General features: G+C 39.4%; 1 protein-coding gene across 1 annotated transcript in view; it reads left to right on the plus strand.

The window, feature by feature from the left end:
* Positions 1–20,108, plus strand: part of LOC138354347 (inhibitor of nuclear factor kappa-B kinase subunit alpha-like) — a 153,611-nt gene that overhangs the window by 119,191 nt on the left and 14,312 nt on the right. The window lies entirely within an intron of this gene.

Here is a 20,108-nt window from a genome sequence, read left to right on the forward strand (position 1 = left end):
AGTGATGATAGGCTTGAGGTAATTAGCAATTTGTTATTATTATTATTTTCTACCACAGACGTGGCCACACATTTACAATGCTAACCAGCATATATACATTTTCTTCTGTCCTCCATGGACAGGGTGAGAGATTTGTCAAACATACAGTTCAGAAATTTATTGAACAATCAACCACAGAAGGTGATTGTGGTGCTTGATTGAACCCCATGCACAGATACTGTATGTAAGATACAGATAGATTGTCGCATAGTGTAATGAGAGGAGAGAAGAGTGGGGAACATAATATGTGATTTTAGAAAGTATATCGACCGTTTGTTATACATTTTTTGTCTATGTATTGTATGTGGGTTCTGAAGTTCAGTCTCTTGTCTATATATAGGCCAAGGAACTTTTCCCCATATTTATTGTTAATATTAACATTGTCTATCTGAAGTTGAATTTCTATGTTTCGTGTGAGTTTGTTGGTTGACATCCATGAGCGGACTTTTTTTAATTCGTTATTGACAATATTATTTAGTGGGGTTGGGGTCTGAATAGATGAAGGTTGTATCGTCAACAAATAGTATAGGTTTAAGAATGTTAGAAACATTTGGCAAATCAGTGATGAATATAAGAAATAGGAAAGGTCCTAAAGTGCTGCCCTGTGGCACTCCTACTGTTAATGGTAGAGTGGGCGAGGTTATGTTATTGATGGCTACATATTGGTGTCTGTCACTGAGATAGGATCGGATATAGTTCAGAGCCTCGGATACCATAGTGGTGAAGTTTACCTCGTAGTTATGGTTTACAGTATCAAAGGCCTTTCTCAGGTTAATGAAGAGGCCAATTGGGAACTCATTTTTGTCAAGGGCTGAGTAGATTATATCAAGCAGACTAATAATGGCATCATTGGTACTCTTTTGGGAGCGGAAGACAAATTGCCAGGGACTTTGTACGTTTAATTTTACAAAGTAAGAATAGAGCTGTTTGTATATAATTTGTTCAAATATATTTGAAAGTATAGATAGATTTTTATATTGGTCTGTAATTATTTATGTCGGCTGTCTCGCCTGCTTTATGAACTGGCATTACTCTTGTTTTTTTTTTAATTAAATTCCGCACTATAATTTCAACCAGGCGCCAACATTAACAAATTCCCTCCTAATGACATTTATCCAGACACTGCACATCCATTCACATGCTGTTTTAGAACTTGTGTGAACCTTCACTTGCTCTGTACTAAGACAGTGTTAGTTAGTTATCTTCTCTATCCTGGCCTGCACTGACAAGCCATCATCACTGTCCTAACCTCTAAAGTAATGTATACCTTTCATGACTGGAACAAGCCTCCACCTGCTTTATACCACCCCTCCTCCTCAGCAATCATATAACTACTAGCAAATACCTTATTAATCTAAATTAATGTCTAATTTTCTGAAACTTTCAAAATGTATATTTCTTCTGATCTTCACTAAATTTATCCACCATTAGCTATTCTATCTTTCACATACACTTTCCTATTCCTATTTTCTATCACCTACCCTATCCTAACCCACATGGCTTCATTCTTATTATCCTAATTTATCCTGACCTCAACTGGTCTGCACCTGTTTTATCCTAACACATATATTCCTGCACCTGTCTTATCCTAACCCATATATTCCTGCACCTGTCTTATCCTAACCCATATTTTCCTGCACCTGTCTTATTCTAGCCTATGCTGGGTTATACCTGTTTTATCCTTATTAAGTAATGCTCACCTGCTCCCTCCATGCTGGTAGTAACCTCTACCAGCTCCTCCATGCTGGTAGTAACCTCTACCAGCTCCCTCCATGATGGTAGTAACCTCTACCAGCTCCCTCCATGCTGGTAGTAACCTCTACCAGCTCCCTCCATGCTGGTAGTAACCTCTACCAGCTCCCTCCATGCTGGTAGTGACCTCTACCAGCTCCCTCCATGCTGGTAGTAACCTCTACCAGCTCCCTCCATGATGGTAGTAACCTCTACCAGCTCCCTCCATGCTGGTAGTAACCTCTACCAGCTCCCTCCATGCTGGTAGTAACCTCTACCAGCTCCCTCCATGCTGGTAGTAACCTCTACCAGCTCCCTCCATGATGGTAGTAACCTCTGCCAGCTCCCTCCATGCTGGTAGTAACCTCTACCAGCTCCGTCCATGCTGGTAGTGACCTCTACCTGCTCCCTCCATGCTGGTAGGAACATCTACCAGTTCCCTCCATGCTGGTAGTGACCTCTACCAGCTCCTTCTATGCTGGTAGTAACCTTCACCTGATCCAGTGACGTGTACTGATCTTCACTTTTTCTTAAAAATCTTCCCCCCTTCACTTTGGAAAGCATCTTACATCTTACGAATATTGGCAAACAATTTCTAACCTAACTGATAAAACAAGATAACAACGGTGTATTTTACGATTCTCTACCGGCCTGACAAAAATCAAAATCAATAATTTTATTTTGAAAATATTAGACATCGTGTTGAAATTCATGTTAAAGAGAATGCGCTTCTATGGGTGAGTCCAATCTTGGGCAACAATAATTAATACAACGAGGACCCCTCAAAAAATCGTACGTCTGAATAACCGTGGGCAGATTGGGATTCACGTCTAAAATCTAATTTCCAATCAATAAATTTTGAGAGCCCGGACTCGAAGTGTAACCGTTCTTCACTTCCCGCCATTGAAGGGGGAAGGTGTGGCGGGCCGGCAATGATCACGTGACCCAAACCGACCAATGGCAGGCGCCCAGGGCTCACATGCGCAGAATGAGTCCCCGAGCTCTCGCTCAAGCTCACTTTACGTGAGACTGACAAAAATAAATGTACCGATGTATTGATGGAACTGAATATCAACGAAATGGGTTTTTGTGAAATGTCTGACATAGGCTTTTATGGATGGAAATATATACATACATGGTATGTATATATAAGGATTCTGCGTACATACAAGCTTTGATGACTGGATAAATATTTATACATATCATGTATCTATTCCGTGTACTCACACTCCTGGGTGCCTATTTTCTGTTAGGTGAACAGCAGCATTACGTGAAAGAATACCAATCATTTCTTTCCCGCCTGGATATCGAACCCGGGTTTCACAATTGAGAGTCGGGAACATAAACACTGTACTAGCATGAGGTAATACAAGATACATGGAGGTGTCTGGAGACGAAGTGAAAAAAATGCTCAAGGAGCTAAGATCCAGTGGCCAGATTCACGAAGCAGTTACGCAAGTACTTACGAACGTGAACATCTTTCCTCAATCTATGACGGCTTTGTTTACAATTATTAAACAGTCAATGAGCTCCGAAGCACCAGGAGGCTGTTTATAACAATAACAACAGTTGATTGGGAAGTTTTCATGCTTCTAAAGTGTTTAATAAATGTAACCAAAGCCGTCAAAGATTGAGGAAAGATGTACACGTTCGTAAGTACTTGCGTAACTGCTTCGTGAATCTGGCCGGGGGAGGATTTACTGGGGGTCAATCCTTAACTGTAGCCTCTGTTTACCCAACAGTAAAATGGGTACCTGGTTGTTAAACGATTTGGCAGAGTCGTATTCCGGGGAACATAGGATTAAGGACCTGTCCTAGTGGCTGTACAGGAATGTAAGGACTCTTGTAGATATAAATATGAAAAACAAAAATTAAAAAGTAAGAACAAAGCAGTTGGTCCAGATGGAGTTTCACCATGGGTTCTGAGAGAATGTGCACCTGAGCTCAGCATTCCACTTCAGCTGATTTTTCAGACATCTCTGAGTACAGGAGTCGTAGCAGATGTGTGGAAAAAGGCTAACATAGTTCTAATCTACAAAAGTGGCAGCAGGGAAGACCCCGTCAATTATCGACCTGTATCATTGATAAGTGTAATGGTCAAAATATAAAAAAAATAATTAAAACTAAATGGGTAAAACACCTGGAGAAAAGCGATATAATATCAGACAGTCAGTATGGTTTTCGATCTGGAAGATCCTGTGTAACGAATTTACTCAGTTTCTATGATCGAGCCACAAAGATTTAACAGGAAAGAGATGGTTGGGTTGACTGCATCTATCTGGACCTATAAAAGACTTTCGACAGTGTTCCCCGTAAGAGGTTGTTCTGGAAACTGGAACATATTGGAGGAGTGACAGGGAGGCTTCTAACATGGATGAAAAATTTTCTGACAGAAAAATGAGGGCAGTAATCAGAGGCAATGTATCGGACTGGAGAAATGTCACAAGTGGAGTACCACAGGGTTCAATTCTTGCACCGTTGATGTTCATTGTCTACATAATTGATCTACCAGATGGTATACAGAATTATTTGAACATGTTTGGTGATGATGCTAAGATAATAGGGAAGGATAAGAAACTTTGATAATTGTCATGCCCTTCAACAAGACCTGGTGCCAGATTCACGAAGCAGTTACGCAAGCACTTACGAACGTGTACATCTTTCCTCAATCTTTGACGGCTTTGGTTACATTTATTAAACAGTTTACAAGTGTGAAAACTTCCCAATCAACTGTTGTTATTGTTATAAACAGACTCCTGGTGCTTTGGAGCTCATTACCTGTTTAATAATTGTAAACAAAGCTGCCAAAGATTGAGAAAAGAAGTACAGGATCGTAAGTGCTTACGTAACTGCTTCGTGAATCTGGCCCCCCTGGACAAAATAAGTATATGGAGCACCACTTGGCCAATGGAATTTAATGTTAATAAATGCCATGTTATGGAATGTGCAATAGGAGACATAGACCCCACACATCCTATAAGTTACGTGAGAAATCTTTAAAGAATTATGATAAAGAAATAGATCTAGGGGTGGTTCTAGATAGAAAATCTAGAAAAAAATCTAGATCTCATGAGGACCATTTAAAGAACGTTGTGCGAGGAGCCTATCTCTTGAGGTTATCTTGAGATGATTTCGGGGCTTAGCGTCCGCGCGGCCCAGTCCTCGAGCAGACCTTATTGTTACACACCCCCACGAAGCAGCCCGTAGCAGCTGTCTAACTCCCAGGTACTTGTTTACTGCTAGGTAACAGGAACATCAGGGTGAAAGAAACATTTTACCCATTTGTCTCCGCCTCCACCGGGGATCGAACCCAGAACCTCAGGACTACGAATCCGAAGCGCTGTCCACCCAGCTGTCAGGCGCCCCAGCCTATGCTACACTTTCTACTTCAAAATTGCTTTTAAATACATGGATTGCGAAATACTAAAAAAATTGTTCACGACTTTTGTTAGGTCAAAGCTAGAATATGCAGCGGTTGTGTGGTGCCCATATCTTGAGACGCACATCAATAAACTGGAAAAGGTGCAAAGACATGCAACTAAGTGGCTCCCAGAACTGAAGGACAAGAGCTACGAGGCGAGGTTAGAGGCATTAAATATGCAAAAACTAGAAGACAGAAGAAAAAGAGGCGATATGATCACTACATACAAAATTGTAACACGAATTGATAAAATTGATAGGGAAAAATTCCTGAGACCTGGAACTTCAAGAACAAGAGGTCATAGATTTAAACTAATTAAACAAAGCTGCCGAAGAAATATAAGAAGAATCATTTTCTCAAACAGAGTGGCAGACGGTTGGAACAAGTTAAGTGAGAAGGTGGTGGAGGCCAAGACCGTCAGTAGTTTCAAAGCGTTATATGACAAAGAGTGCTGGGAAGACGGGACACCACGAGCGTAGCTCTCATCCTGTAACTACACTTAGGTAATTACACTTAGGTAATTACACTTAGGTAATTACACTTAGGTAATTACACTTAGGTAATTACATTCATGATACTTCTAAGGGTTTTAAGAAACCACTGTTACATGACACGCATTTAGATCAAGGTGGTCTCCCGGTCTTAGAGGAGGATCCAGAGAGAGTTTTCTTGGACAGTAAACATCGCGGTAAGGCCAACAGATTAGAGGCGAAACACATCCAGAGGTAAACATAGGTATCAGGATGCTGGTACCCCGCCCCACGCGGCCCGGGTACCAACATCCTCCGCTCCATCAAGGTAATTATTATTATTATTAACATCTTTATTGACAAAATTAATTACAATTTTGCCTAATCTGAGGATTTTGATAGTCTTATTAAAGTGAGGATAATGCTGGTATTCACTGTCACGCAGGACAGAGGGTCATACACAAGACAATAGGTCTAAACTGTAGGCTTAAGCACATACAGTATATATCTTGGTTACAGTCAATGTTTTAATGTATGAATATGTGAAAACAACTGTCTATTGTGCATGGCCACACAAGGGCAGGGATGGGTTCATAAGTGATGCAGCTTAAAAAAATATTAATAAATTTTAATTCATTCTTTAAAATGGACAAGCGAATTTAGGATAAATTGTTAGGATGTCGTCCAGAACACCTGAGTCAATGAAATAGTTACACAGTTGGTGGTACAAGAGGCCAGGAGGTCTAAAGTCTTTTACGGTTTCACATTCAACAATATAGTGTTCTAGTGAGTACATTAAAGGTTTATCACAGAGTTTACAATCTGAGTATTCTGGTAGTGGCTCAGCCTCACTAACCTGCCAGATGTGTCTATAGCCAAGGCGAATTACCACAATGACTACATCACACTGCCTGGTCCGGTTACTGTGCTGACCATACAAATACCTATTATTACAAAACTTGTCATAACTTTTAATACTGCAGCTTTCAGGTCTCTGGGCATTTCTTAGTTCTTCTAAATCTGAATTAATTTCTTTTTTTTATATGTTTCAAATAATTGCATTAGATAGTCCAAAGTCATAATCAGTGTTTTCTTTCCTGCAGCCTCATTGGCCAATTGATCTACAAAGTCATGTTTTCCAACTCCAACATAGGATGGGATCCACACAAATTTTATACAATAGTTATTATCATTAGCCAAAATTACATTCCATTTAATATTACAAGCTACTTCAGACACACATTGTGATGGGTTATTTAAGGACTGCAGAGAACTTTTAGTCACAGAATATCACTCCACCACCATTGAGCTTAAGGTACTCAGTGGCTAGATAAATGCTCAATAGCTCGGTCTGTGTCGTGCTTGCTCAGTTGTTCAATCCCTGTGTACTAGACATGATCATTTCATTCCCTTTATATACTGCACATGCACAACCTGTTCTATCAGTACCTAACTGCACAGAGCCATCAGTAAAGGCATAAGATTCATTTGGTTTGAAATTTTGAAGATGACAGTCAATAGCTTCTAGTGTTATATATCTTATAGTTTCAGTGTTATACATTTGTTTTACACTGATGGGGGTATAATGCAGAGAGACCTGCACATCTTTCCAAGTGGGAATATAGTGAACAGTTTTATCAAGATTAAGAGACACATTCAGTTTCAGAAGATTATAGGCACAACAACTGAGCCACACTCCTGGAATCCTGGAATATGCATCCTGGAATCCTGGAATATGCAGCTCCAGCCTAGAGCCCATACCTAGTTAAACACAAGACAAAGTTAGAGAAGATTCAGCGGTATGCCACCAGACTCGTCCCGGAACTGAGAGGAATGAGCTACGAGGAAAGGCCAAAGGAGCTGAACCTCACGTCCCTGGAAAACAGAAGAGTAAGGGGAGACATGATAACCACCTACAAAATTCTCAGGGGAATTGACAGGGTGGACAAAAACAAACTCTTCAGCACGGGTGGGACACGAACAAGGGGACACAGGTGGAAACTTAGTACCCAGATGAGCCACAGAGACGTTACAAAGATTTTTTCAGTGTCAGAGTAGTTAGTAAATGGAATGCATTAGGAAATGATGTAGTGGAGGCTGACTCCATACACAGTTTCAAATATAAGTATGATAGAGCCCAGTAGGCTCAGGAATCTGTACACCAGTTGATTGACAGTTGAGAGGCAGGACCAAAGAGACAAAGCTCAACCCCCTGCAAGCACAACTAGGTGAGAACACATTGTAAGGAGCTTTTTGCGGCGGATTGAGGGAACAGTCAGAATTGTTTGGAATGGATCTCAATTTAATTTGAAAAGAACTGGGGGAACCATTATTTTTCAAAATTTTGGCACAAAGCATAGTATTAAGTTAAACTATTCTCTCGTAAATAGAAGGTAATATTAGTTCCTTTCTCATGTTAACAATTGTGACAGTTCTAGGACAACCCAGAATGATGTGCATGTACTACATCTAGGCCTTGTAGTTGTTTGGAAATAGCACAAAGTATCCTATATCATGCCATTCCCAAGATATTTAAGATCAAAGTGCACGATATCAGACCTAATAAACAAAGGAACTTAATCGCAGTGGACCACAAACACAGCGAGGAGGAACTAGAGCGTTCAGACGTTGCCGACAAAGTCTGTGGATACAAAGTCAGCTACTACCAACCACTAGGTGAAAAATTAGCTTCAACAACTTGAAAAAAAAACAACTTCAGGCAGATTACATTTCAGTCTTCGAAGTCAAAACGTTTGTGCGTAGAACAAACGAAGAACTGAGGGATATAGGTACTGCCCTGCTTACTTTTCTAGATGATATCCTCATAATGCTCCCAGAGTCTGCCAGGGCAGACTACTGATAACATGCCTCTGATGACTAACCATCCTGTGTGATGGGGATTTTTTCGCATCACGTAGCTAGCTTTTTGACACCCTGTACTCCCCCTTCACCCTGTACTCCCCCTTCATATAGTCTAGGGCAGCTGCACAAATGCACATGTACCTAATGTATTAATACAAAAAATAGATTACTTTCCCCTCCTGATTGGGTTTGTATTAACGGCTTACTCCATAAACTAGAGGTGTAAACAACAACATTATTACATACTAGAATGTGTTGAATAGTTAGACCTAACTTGGGTGTTAGGTTCTGATGGCATTTATTGATATTTGCAGTACGTGGGTGAAGCATTAAGAGTGGTGCGCGCCCGCCAAACACACACCGAAACTACGTTGGTACAACGTTCGAACAAGTTTTAACACCTCCTAACCAGTTATAACCACCAATATAGCAAGTTGTAACAACGTTCTAATACGTCATAAACACGTTAAGCCAAGATGTAACAACTTTATTACAAGTTGTAACAAGCGGAGAATAGAGACCGTTTCGGTTTGTGTTTCCAGGGTGATAACGTAAGGTACTTGTCATCAGTTGTGTGTTTACAGTGTTTACAGTGTGTTTACAGTGTTTACAGTGTGTTTACAGTGTTTACAGTGGTTGTGTGTACAGTGTTTTTCCTTCATAAACAGGCGGTTGGCGGGTAGATTAACTAGCATATGGCCTGTGTTGATGAGGACGGGTTGACAACGAAACAGCTGATTTGCAAACCTACAGTCTATCTGTACGGAACATGGCTAGGAGGGAGGGCTTGAGAATCGACTTGAGGGGATCGACTTAAGAATGGTCCAGGATGGATCGAAATGTCGTCGTCCCTTCACTTTCTAGTGTGTGGTTTGGTCAACATATTTCAGCCACGTTATTGTGACTCCTCGTCTGTAGGAGGGAGGGATTTATCAGGGGAAAAGCACCAAGCCATTGCGACTACATACACATGGCTAGGAAAAATCAAGTATTTACGTGCATATCCATCTGCGGAACCTATACTTCTTTCCTGGGTTTAGTCTGGCTTTACGAAACACTTAGCTTTGGAACTTCGCGATCGATCTTGCCCGAAACGCATTGCGTAATAGTGGCTTTAGGCATTGTATGTACTAGCTCTATCTATATATCAATCCATTAATGTAACATCACTTGTATGTATATACCTTACCTGAATAAACATCTGAATCTGAATCTGAATGTTCTTATTGTTACAGACATCTTCGAAGCGCTTCGTAAACTGCTCAATGGATACTAACAAGGCCGCCATCTTGATACACAGGGAAAAGATTCGCACAGGTTTCATTCTGGGAAAAGATACACAGGTTTCATTCTGGGAAAAGATACACAGGTTTCGTAATTGGACACTAAAATGCTTGATGAATCTTGATCCACGTGTACAGCCGTAAAAAAATATTGACTTTTTAAACGTGGTTTATACAGTTTTGAATTACGAGACTTGCTTGGACAAGATATAGTTACAGCAATGTAACAAGAGGAAGTTACAGCAATTTTGTATAGCCTATGAATTATGAGAATACAATATAACAAATACAGTTGTATGCAGAAGATGAGTCACAATAGCGTGGCTGAAGATTAGATACCTAACCCACACATAGTCAGTTATGTGCTTGGAGTGTCAAATACAGTTGTATTTCAGAACTACAGCTGTATTTGACATCGTTGTGGGGTGTCGGGTCATACTGGAGTTCGTTATAATAATAATAATAATAATAATAATAATAATAATGTTTATTCAGGTAAAATACATACAAAATGATTTACAAACATAATGTTGGATTTCTAGATACAGCTAATTAATTACAATTTTGCCTATTCTGAGGATGTCAATTAAGTCTTATTAAAGTGAGGATAATGCTGGTATTCACTGTCACGCAGGACAGAGGGTCATACACACAAAACAATAAGTCTAAACTGTAGGCTGAAGCTGTATATACTATGCCTAAAGCCACTAGTACGCACAGCGTTTCGGGCAGGATGTGGGAAAAAACTTAGACTAAATCGTAAAACTAATTGAGATCAAAGCATAAAATGAATTGAAAAGGGGGGAAAAAAAGAATGATGATAATAATTACATGATGAATTGAAACAGAACAGCAGATGTAATGTTAACTAAATCATCAGAAGACTACAATTTTCTTCAAGTTTATACTTAGCGGATATAAACAATTACACAAGTTGGTCAATAATCAATATTGTTTGAAAATAGTAAGACATGGGTTGACATTTAAGGGGTAAGGTAGGTTACATGGAGTTAATAAGGTAGTACTTAGTTTTTCTCTTAAACTGGTTGAGAGAGGTACAGTCTTTGACGTGATTGGGGAGGTCATTCCACATTCTGGGTCCCTTGATTTGCAGAGCATTTCTCCTTTGGTTAAGTCGCACTCTTGGAGTATCAAATAGGTATTTGTTTCTGGTGTGGTGCACATAGGTTTTGTTACAACCTTCTAGGAAGCGTTAAGGTCAGGATTGGCATTACAGTTCAGAGTTTTAACTATTTAGAGTAAACATGAGAGGATGTGCAGTGACTTAATATCTAACATATTCAGAGATTTGAGTAAGGGTGCCGAGTGCTGTCTGTGACCAGAGTTTGTTATTGTCCTAATAACAGATTTGTGTTGAATAATTAGAGGACGTAGATGACTTTGGGTAGTAGAACCTCAAGCACAAATACTATAATTGAGATAAGGATAGATGAGAGAGTAATAGAGTGTTACCAGGGCAGGGTGAGGTACATAGTATCTGATTTTAGAAAGAATGTGAACTGTATTAGAAACTTTTTTTGGTTTGCTATATTTTGAATGTGTCCCTGGAAATTCAGCTTGTTATCGATGAGAACACCAAGGAATTTACCATCTACTTTGTTAATAATTTGGATATTTGATTTTAATGCTAATTTGAATGCTTAGATTAATTTGATCTGAGGATTTATTACCAAACAAAATATAGAAGGTTTTTATCAATTTTAAGGGTGAGTATATTAGCAGTTAGCCAAAGATGGACTTTATTTAGTTCAATATTCACTGTGACATTTAGAGCAAGAGGGTCAGGACTAGAGAAAATGAAGGTTGTGTCCTCAGCAAATAAAATTGGTTTGAGGTGTTGAGAGGCATTTGAAAGGTTATTATTGTAGATGAGAAAGAGGAGAGTGCCAAGTATGCTGATCTGAGGAACACCAATGATGATGGGTAGGGTGGGAGAAATTGAATTATTCACAGAGACATACTGGAGCCTGTCAGTAAGGTAGGACTGAAGGTATTGAAGGGAGTGACCTCGACTCCATAATGATGTAATTTAAGAAGAAGGTTTTGATGGTTAACAGTGTCAAAAGCCTGAAGTAGGTCAACAGTAACCCTACAGGGAACTCATTTTTATCAAGAGCTGCATGTATCAAGTTAATCATACTAATCAGTGCATCATTGGTTCTTTTTGGGGGGCCTGAAGCCATATTGGCAAGAGCTAAGTATATTGTGTTTAGCTAATTAAGAGTAAAGCTGCTTAGTGATTAGTTTTTCAAATATTTTGACAAGGTTGGCAGAATTGATATAGGTCTGAAATTGTTTAGATTATTTGGAAAGGTTTGGAGTTCAAATGATTTGTTGTAGAGGAATGCAATGGCAGGAGCTAGAAATCTGGAGGCTTTTTTGTAAATTAGAGTTGGTATCTCATCAAGGGCACTTGACTTTGTTTTTAAGAGAAAGGATTATCTCATTAACATCAGAGGAATTAGTAGGAGTTAGATACAGAGACTCTGGATAATTACCTGTAAGGTAGTCCTTAACATTATTTAGGGAAGATGAGATGTCATTTGTATGGAATGTGCCAATGGATGAGAAGAAACTATTGAATTTAATAGCAGTGTCAGTGGCAGAAAGCACACCATCGTCATTGGATAGGAGTATTGGCTTCTTATTTAAGATCTTCTTTGATCCTAATATTTGGGAAATAGTGCTCCATGTTTTCTTAATGTTGCCCTTAATTTGATCAAATTTATTTTCATAGTATTTTATTTTGGCTCTCCTAATTATTCTGGACAGCACTGATGAGTATCTCCTTGAAACTTCTTTGGAGACGACTCCTAACCTATATTTCTTCTCATGGTCATATTTTTTATTAATAGATTTAAGTATACCCTTTGTAAGCCATGGAGTGTTTAACCTTTTAGTTGTGACTTGTTTCATTAGCATTAGACAGTGGGTATTATAGAGGCTCAGAGTTTTTCTGAAGAAATGTTTGCACTGCTAGGTTGATGTTCACTATGTTACCTAATTCAGTCTCCCAGTTGATATTAGCAGCAGCAGCAATAAAGTTGCTTATAGAAGTTTCATTGTGCAGCCTAACGCTTATCTTCATTGTATCTGGAGGTGGTTTATTAATGTTGGTTAGGAGAAATATGGAGTAATGGTCTATGGTCCTATCAATGATTATCCTTGAAGGCTTGAGAATGGTCCAGGACGGACCGAAACGTCGTCGTCCCTTCACCTTCTAGTGTGTGGTTTAGTCAGCATTATCCCTAAAGTAAGTGGAGAGGTTATGTTAGTCCAGATGTGGTCAAGAGCAGTGGCAGTATTATCAGTCATTCTAATGGTTTAGTAATTAAGGGTATGACGAAGCAGGAATTCATACAGTTGAGGAAACTAGCAGCAGGAGGGTTATCAGGCTCGCAGAGGTCAACATTAAACTCCCCTGATATTATTAGTTGGTTTTTGTTAAGTGTGTTCGTTAGTGTTAGACTTATAAGGTTAGAGTTTTGAATTCAGACACATCAGTGTTAGGAATTCTGTCAACTGCTCCCACAGTCAGGTCAGCCTCGCCACCCATGACTCTGAAACGGGCAAAGATATACTCTCCACAGAAGTCTCTAGTTCTAATTACTTTAAAGCATGTCAGTTTTTGGTGGTAGTAAAGAGCAGTCTCCGGATTTGTGGACAGATGTGAATTGGCGAGTAGTTTGGTTTGTTAAAGAGTTGTGTACTATCCTCCTTCAACCACGTTTCAGTAAGGATAATAAAGGTGATTTTATTGTCTAGTGTCTGCATTAAGGCACTAACATCATCAAAGTGTTTGCTTAGAGATCTTACATTCAAGTTAATTACCGATGCGTTATGATTATGTGTTAATACTTTGTTTACATCTTTTGCTGTATAATACCTGCAATTTTGATCATTAAAGTGATGATTGTTATAGGTACTTGTTAAGCGGTTTAGTTCTGTGTCTATACTGGGTTGCATAAGAAGGTTGTTTGATGATAAAATGGCAAAGATACAATTGCTGATGCAAATTAAAGAGAAAAATAAAATAAAATATACTAATTTTAGTAGAATAATGAAATTTGGAGCAATTACAAAAAATCTAGTTATAAAAATAACTATAGCATGAAATGCAAATAAATTAGAGTTAGTTTAGTTCATTTATTATGCACCCCATACCCATCTTGTGGGCGGTAGTGGAAAGGGTTACAGAGGCACATAATGGGCTCAGGGACTGAACCCCACAGTTCATTTAGTTAAGCAAGTTACAATCTTGATGAGCTAGTTACAAAATTCAATATAAGTCGTCGCATCAACAATGGGTTCGAGATCGACCACAAGTACAGTTTCTAAATTAAGCAACTGACATATGTGGAGAGCTAGTGTCAAAATTGATATGTTTGTCCTGCACACCGCCCCCCATCCAGTGGGCAGCGGTGGATAGGTTACAATCACTCAGTTACTACCTACAGTTAGCAAACTGGGGATATTTGGCTAAAATTTCTGGTAGCAGATCATTTTGAATGAAATATTTACACATCGCTGGAACATTGGTTATAGAATTGTCTCTAAATTCACGTATCTTTTCGCACTCCATCACATAGTGACGGAGGGTGTGCGAATAATTTTATTGACACAGTTTACATTTGGTCAGGTCTACATCAGCAGATAATGAGAATTCCCAGAGATACTTGTAACCGAGTCTAAACCGCGCAGAAGTAACATCTAGAAGTCTGCTGATTTTATTGGATGACCATAGATGTGTGGCTCCTCTTGCATGATAGTATGATGATAGATGGAATTACTGGTGTCGATTTCACTTTGCCTCAGATCTACAAGATCTTGTTGAAGTTCTCGGTGTACTGCTGCTCTCAGACTGCTCATTGACAATCCAAGGTTACACTCAACGGCTCCTTTAAAGGCAGATTCAAAAATAGAACAAGTAAAAATTAAATAAGAATCAATATAATTAGACAAGTAGAATACAGATGACAAGTAAAAATAAAGATTCAATAAAGATTGATCATGTTTAGAACATGATATACTATAGACAAATTACTAAAATTACATAGAATAAATGAGGTAGATTACTTTGAGGTACACTCAGGTACACTGTAAACAATAGTTTACAATACAGGAACAAGCATAGCCAGAGTACAGTGGAGGAAGGGAGTATGGGGGAGGCTAGGTAACAATGGAACCTAGGTTACCTAGTCTGCACTAGGTAACAAGGGGGTAATTAAGGGGGGTTAATTAAGATGAGGCACTGATAGGGTTAATTAGCTCTGATAAACCACACTGGGAGAGGAATTTATTGAGGTTATCCTCATTTGATATCACAGAGGGTTTTCCTGTAGAAAAACCTACATTATAGGGAATGTCAGGTCATATTGGAGTTCATTGTGGGGTGTCAGGTCATACTGGAGTTCATTGTAGGGTGTCAGGTCATACTGGAGTTCATTGTAGGGTGTCAGGTCATATTGGAGTTCATTGTGGGGTGTCAGGTCATACTGGAGTTCATTGTAGGGTGTCAGGTCATACTGGAGTTCATTGTAGGGTGTCAGGTCATATTGGAGTTCATTGTGGGGTGTCAGGTCATACTGGAGTTCATTGTAGGGTGTCAGGTCATACTGGAGTTCATTGTGGGGTGTCAGGTCATACTGGAGTTCATTGTAGGGTGTCAGGTCATACTGGAGTTCATTGTAGGGTGTCAGGTCATATTGGAGTTCATTGTGGGGTGTCAGGTCATACTGGAGTTCATTGTAGAGTGTCAGGTCATACTGGAGTTCATTGTAGGGTGTCAGGTCATATTGGAGTTCATTGTGGGGTGTCAGGTCATACTGGAGTTCATTGTAGGGTGTCAGATCATACTGGAGTTCATTGTAGGGTGTCAGGTCATACTGGAGTTCATTGTAGGGTGTCAGGTCATACTGGAGTTCATTGTGGGGTGTCAGGTCATACTGGAGTACGTTGTAGGGTGTCAGGTCATACTGGAGTTCATTGTAGGGTGTCAGGTCATACTGGAGTTCATTGTGGGGTGTCAGGTCATACTGGAGTTCATTGTAGGGTGTCAGGTCATACAGGAGGTCATTGTAGGGTGTCAGGTCATACTGGAGTTCATTGTAGGGTGTCAGGTCATATTGGAGTTCATTGTGGGGTGTCAGGTCATACTGGAGTACGTTGTGGGGTGTCAGGTCATACTGGAGTACGTTGTGGGGGTGTCAGGTCATACTGGAGTTCGTTGTAGGGTGTCAGATCATACTGGAGTTCACTGTAGGGTGTCATATCATACTGGAGTTCATTGTGGGGTGTCAGGTCATACTGGAGTTCATTGTGGGGTGTCAGATCATACTGGAGTTCATTGTAGGGTGTCGGATCATACTGGAGTTCATTGTAGGGTGTCAGATCATACTGGAGTACGTTGTAGGGTGTCAGATCATACTGGAGTACGTTGTAGAGTGTCAGATCATACTGGAGTACGTTGTAGAGTGTCAGATCATACTGGAGTACGTTGTAGAGTCAGATCATACTGGAGTACGTTGTAGAGTGTCAGATCATACTGGAGTAAGTTGTAGAGTGTCAGATCATACTGGAGTACGTTGTAGTCAGATCATACTGGAGTACGTTGTAGAGTGTCAGATCATACTGGAGTACGTTGTAGAGTCAGATCATACTGGAGTACGTTGTAGAGTCAGATCATACTGGAGTACGTTGTAGAGTGTCAGATCATACTGGAGTACGTTGTAGTGTCCGATCATACTGGAGTACGTTGTAGAGTGTCAGATCATACTGGAGTACGTTGTAGAGTGTCAGATCATACTGGAGTACGTTGTAGAGTCAGATCATACTGGAGTACGTTGTAGAGTGTCAGATCATACTGGAGTACGTTGTAGAGTCAGATCATACTGGAGTACGTTGTAGAGTGTCAGATCATACTGGAGTACGTTGTAGAGTGTCAGATCATACTGGAGTACGTTGTAGAGTCAGATCATACTGGAGTACGTTGTAGAGTGTCAGATCATACTGGAGTACGTTGTAGTCAGATCATGCTGGAGTACGTTGTAGGGTGTCAGATCATACTGGAGTACGTTGTAGAGTGTCAGATCATACTGGAGTACGTTGTAGAGTGTCAGATCATACTGGAGTACGTTGTAGAGTGTCAGATCATACTGGAGTACGTTGTAGGGTGTCAGATCATACTAATACCTTTTGATTACTACTATAGTGAGCTAAACCCATGTGTTGTGTATCCTATGATCTCAGAACGTACGGGAAAAGTGTCTAGGTTGTGTTTATTATTTTAGAGATTCTGACGGTTTCAGACATAGATACCATTAGTTCTCGTCTCAAAGAAAGCCCTGTTTATTCACCCCGTTCTCGGGATTTACCACAACGTACACAATCCAGCGTGCTAACGTAACTAGGAAACGCAGCAATCCAAGCCCCCGGGTTCATTACCCCCGGGTTCGATCCCGGGCGCCGGCGAGAAACAATGGGCAGAGTTTCTTTCACCCTATGCCCCTGTTACCTAGCAGTAAAATAGGTACCTGGGTGTTAGTCAGCTGTCACGGGCTGCTTCCTGGGGGTGGAGGCCTGGTCGAGGACCGGGCCGCGGGGACACTAAAGCCCGAAATCATCTCAAGATAACTCAAGAAGCCCCCCACCTAACGTAATCCTTGAGGCTACAGTCAGTCCTTAACTGTAGCCTCTGTTTCACCCAGCAGTAAATGGGTACCTGGTTGTTAAACCATTTGGCGGGTCGTCTTTTAGGGAAAATTAGTATTAGGGACTTGAACGAAACGCTACGCGTACTAGTGGCTGTACAAGAATGTAATAACTCTTGTATATATAAATAAATAAATAAATAAATAAATAAATCAATCAAAGCTTACGGGCCTGGGGCTAGATTCACCAAGAAGTTACGCAAACACTTACGAACCTGTACATCTTTTCTCAATCTTTGGCGGCTTTGTTTACAATTATTAAACAGTTAATGAGCTCCGAAGCACCAGGAGGCTGTTTATAACAATAACAGTTGATTGGCAAGTTTTCATGCTTGTACAACAACTGTTTAATAAATGTAACCAAAGCCGTCAAAGATTGAGGAAAGATGTACACGTTCGTAAGTACTTGCGTAACTGCTTCGTGAATCTGGCCTCTGGCTCTGTCAGCTGAGACGGGTCCGTCTGGCCTGGCTGGGTCCTTCACCCACACAGAACACAGACGCCATTTTGTCGAGCTTCCGCACATTGAAGAAGATCCGGTCATCTACAGCGACTGTCAAGTTAATATTTCAGTTTCCAAAAAATGAAAAATCAGTTTTCTGTCACCATTTTCTAAGACAAAATATTATCAAAATAAATCTTTTTTGGTTTGTTTATATATATATATATATATATATATATATATATATATATATATATATATATATATATATATATATATATATATATATATATATATATATATATATATACAAGAGTTCTTACGTTCTTGTACAGCCACTAGCACGCTTTCCGTTTCAGGCAAGTCATTAATCCTAGTTTTCCCCCCGAAATACGGTACCCATTCACTGCTGGGTGAACAGAGGCTACAGTTAAGGACTGGCGCCCAGTGGTTAAGGGTGTAAAGAAGTAGGAATTCATACAGTTGAGGAAACTAGGAGCAGGAGGGGTATAAGGCTCGCAGAGGTTAATATTAAATTCCCCTGAAATTATTAGATGATTTTTGTTCAGTCTGTTATATCTTATTAGATTTCTAAGGTTAGAGTTGAATTCAGCACATCAGTGTTAGGAATTCTGTCAACTGCTCCCACAGTCAGGTCAGCCTCGCCACCCTTGACTCTGAAACAGGCAAAGATATACTCCCCACGGGGGTCTCTAGTTCTAATTACTTTTAAGCATGTCAGTTCTTGGTGGTAGTAAAGAGCAGTACCACCACCTCTCTGAATTGGTCGGACAGTTGTGAATTGCTGAGTAGTTTGATATGTTAAAGAGTTGAGTACTATCCTCTTTTAACCACGTTTTAGTAAGTATAACAAAAGAGAATTTGTTGCCAACAGTTTGAATCAAGGCACTAACATCATCAAAGTGTTTGCTTAGAGATCTTACATTGAAGTTAATTACAGAAACATTGTGATTATGTGTTAATACATGGCTTACATCATGTGCTGTATAATACCTGTAATTTTGATCATTAAAGTGATGATTGTCATAGATACTAGATAAGAGGTTTAGTTCTGGGACTATACTAGTGTGCGTAATAGGGCTGTTTGAGAGAAAAAGGCAATTAAACAAAAATGATCTAGATATACAAGAGTTACATTCTTATACAATATAAAAACTATACAAAAAATGAGATAGATTGCTTTAAGGTACTCTGAGGTACACTTAAAGTAATAATTTGCACTTGAAGACACAGGCGAAGCCAGGTGGTACAATGGAGCAAGAAAGTATGGAGAGGCTAGGCAACCTAGTAATAAAGAAAAATAAGTTGAAAAATAATCATAAAAAAATTAATTTTAACGATAATTAACTATAAATAGCTTAGTTATGATCCTATAGCAATATAGGATCATAAATATGATCCTGTATATTTTTTTTTATTCCATTTTTTAACTCAATTTATACTTCAATCTCAATTACTATTAAGTTTTAATCTAAGTGGTTTTTCCCCCCATACCTTGCCCGAAACGCTATGCGTATTAGTGGCTTTAGGTATTGTATCTATAGCTCTATCTCTATCTATAAATCCAACATTATGTTTGTAACTCATCTTGTACGTATGTACTTTTACCTGAATAAAAATTTGAATTTGAATTTGAATTAATATGAACTTAAGAAAATCAAAATGAACTCAATTATTAAGTCCAATAAATGACTATTATGAATCAAATTAAATTTAATTTAAATATAAGAGGGTAACAAAGAAACCTAGGTTACCTAGCCAGCACTAGGTGACAAGGGGATTAATTAAGATGAGGCATTGATAGAGATGATCAGGTGAGACAAACCACATTGGGTGAGGAATGCGTTCAGGTTATCCTCATTTGCAATTGTAAACATTTTACCTGCAGAAGTTTTCCTCACTTTTATCATGCCATCTCTAACGAAGCACTGATGGATCACATCTTGGTTCTGATTACGGATTTGACGCAGGCGGTGGAGGAGTTTCTGTCTTTTTATAGTCAAACTTTTTTCTAGTTTCGGGCAAGGTGTGGGAAAAAACACAGACTAAAACTTAATACTAATTGAGATCAAAGCATAAATTGGATTAAAAAGGGAGAGGGGAAAATAT

Source organism: Procambarus clarkii, chromosome 62 (genome assembly GCF_040958095.1).
Source record: "Procambarus clarkii isolate CNS0578487 chromosome 62, FALCON_Pclarkii_2.0, whole genome shotgun sequence".
In the NCBI taxonomy this organism is placed as follows: domain Eukaryota; kingdom Metazoa; phylum Arthropoda; class Malacostraca; order Decapoda; family Cambaridae; genus Procambarus; species Procambarus clarkii.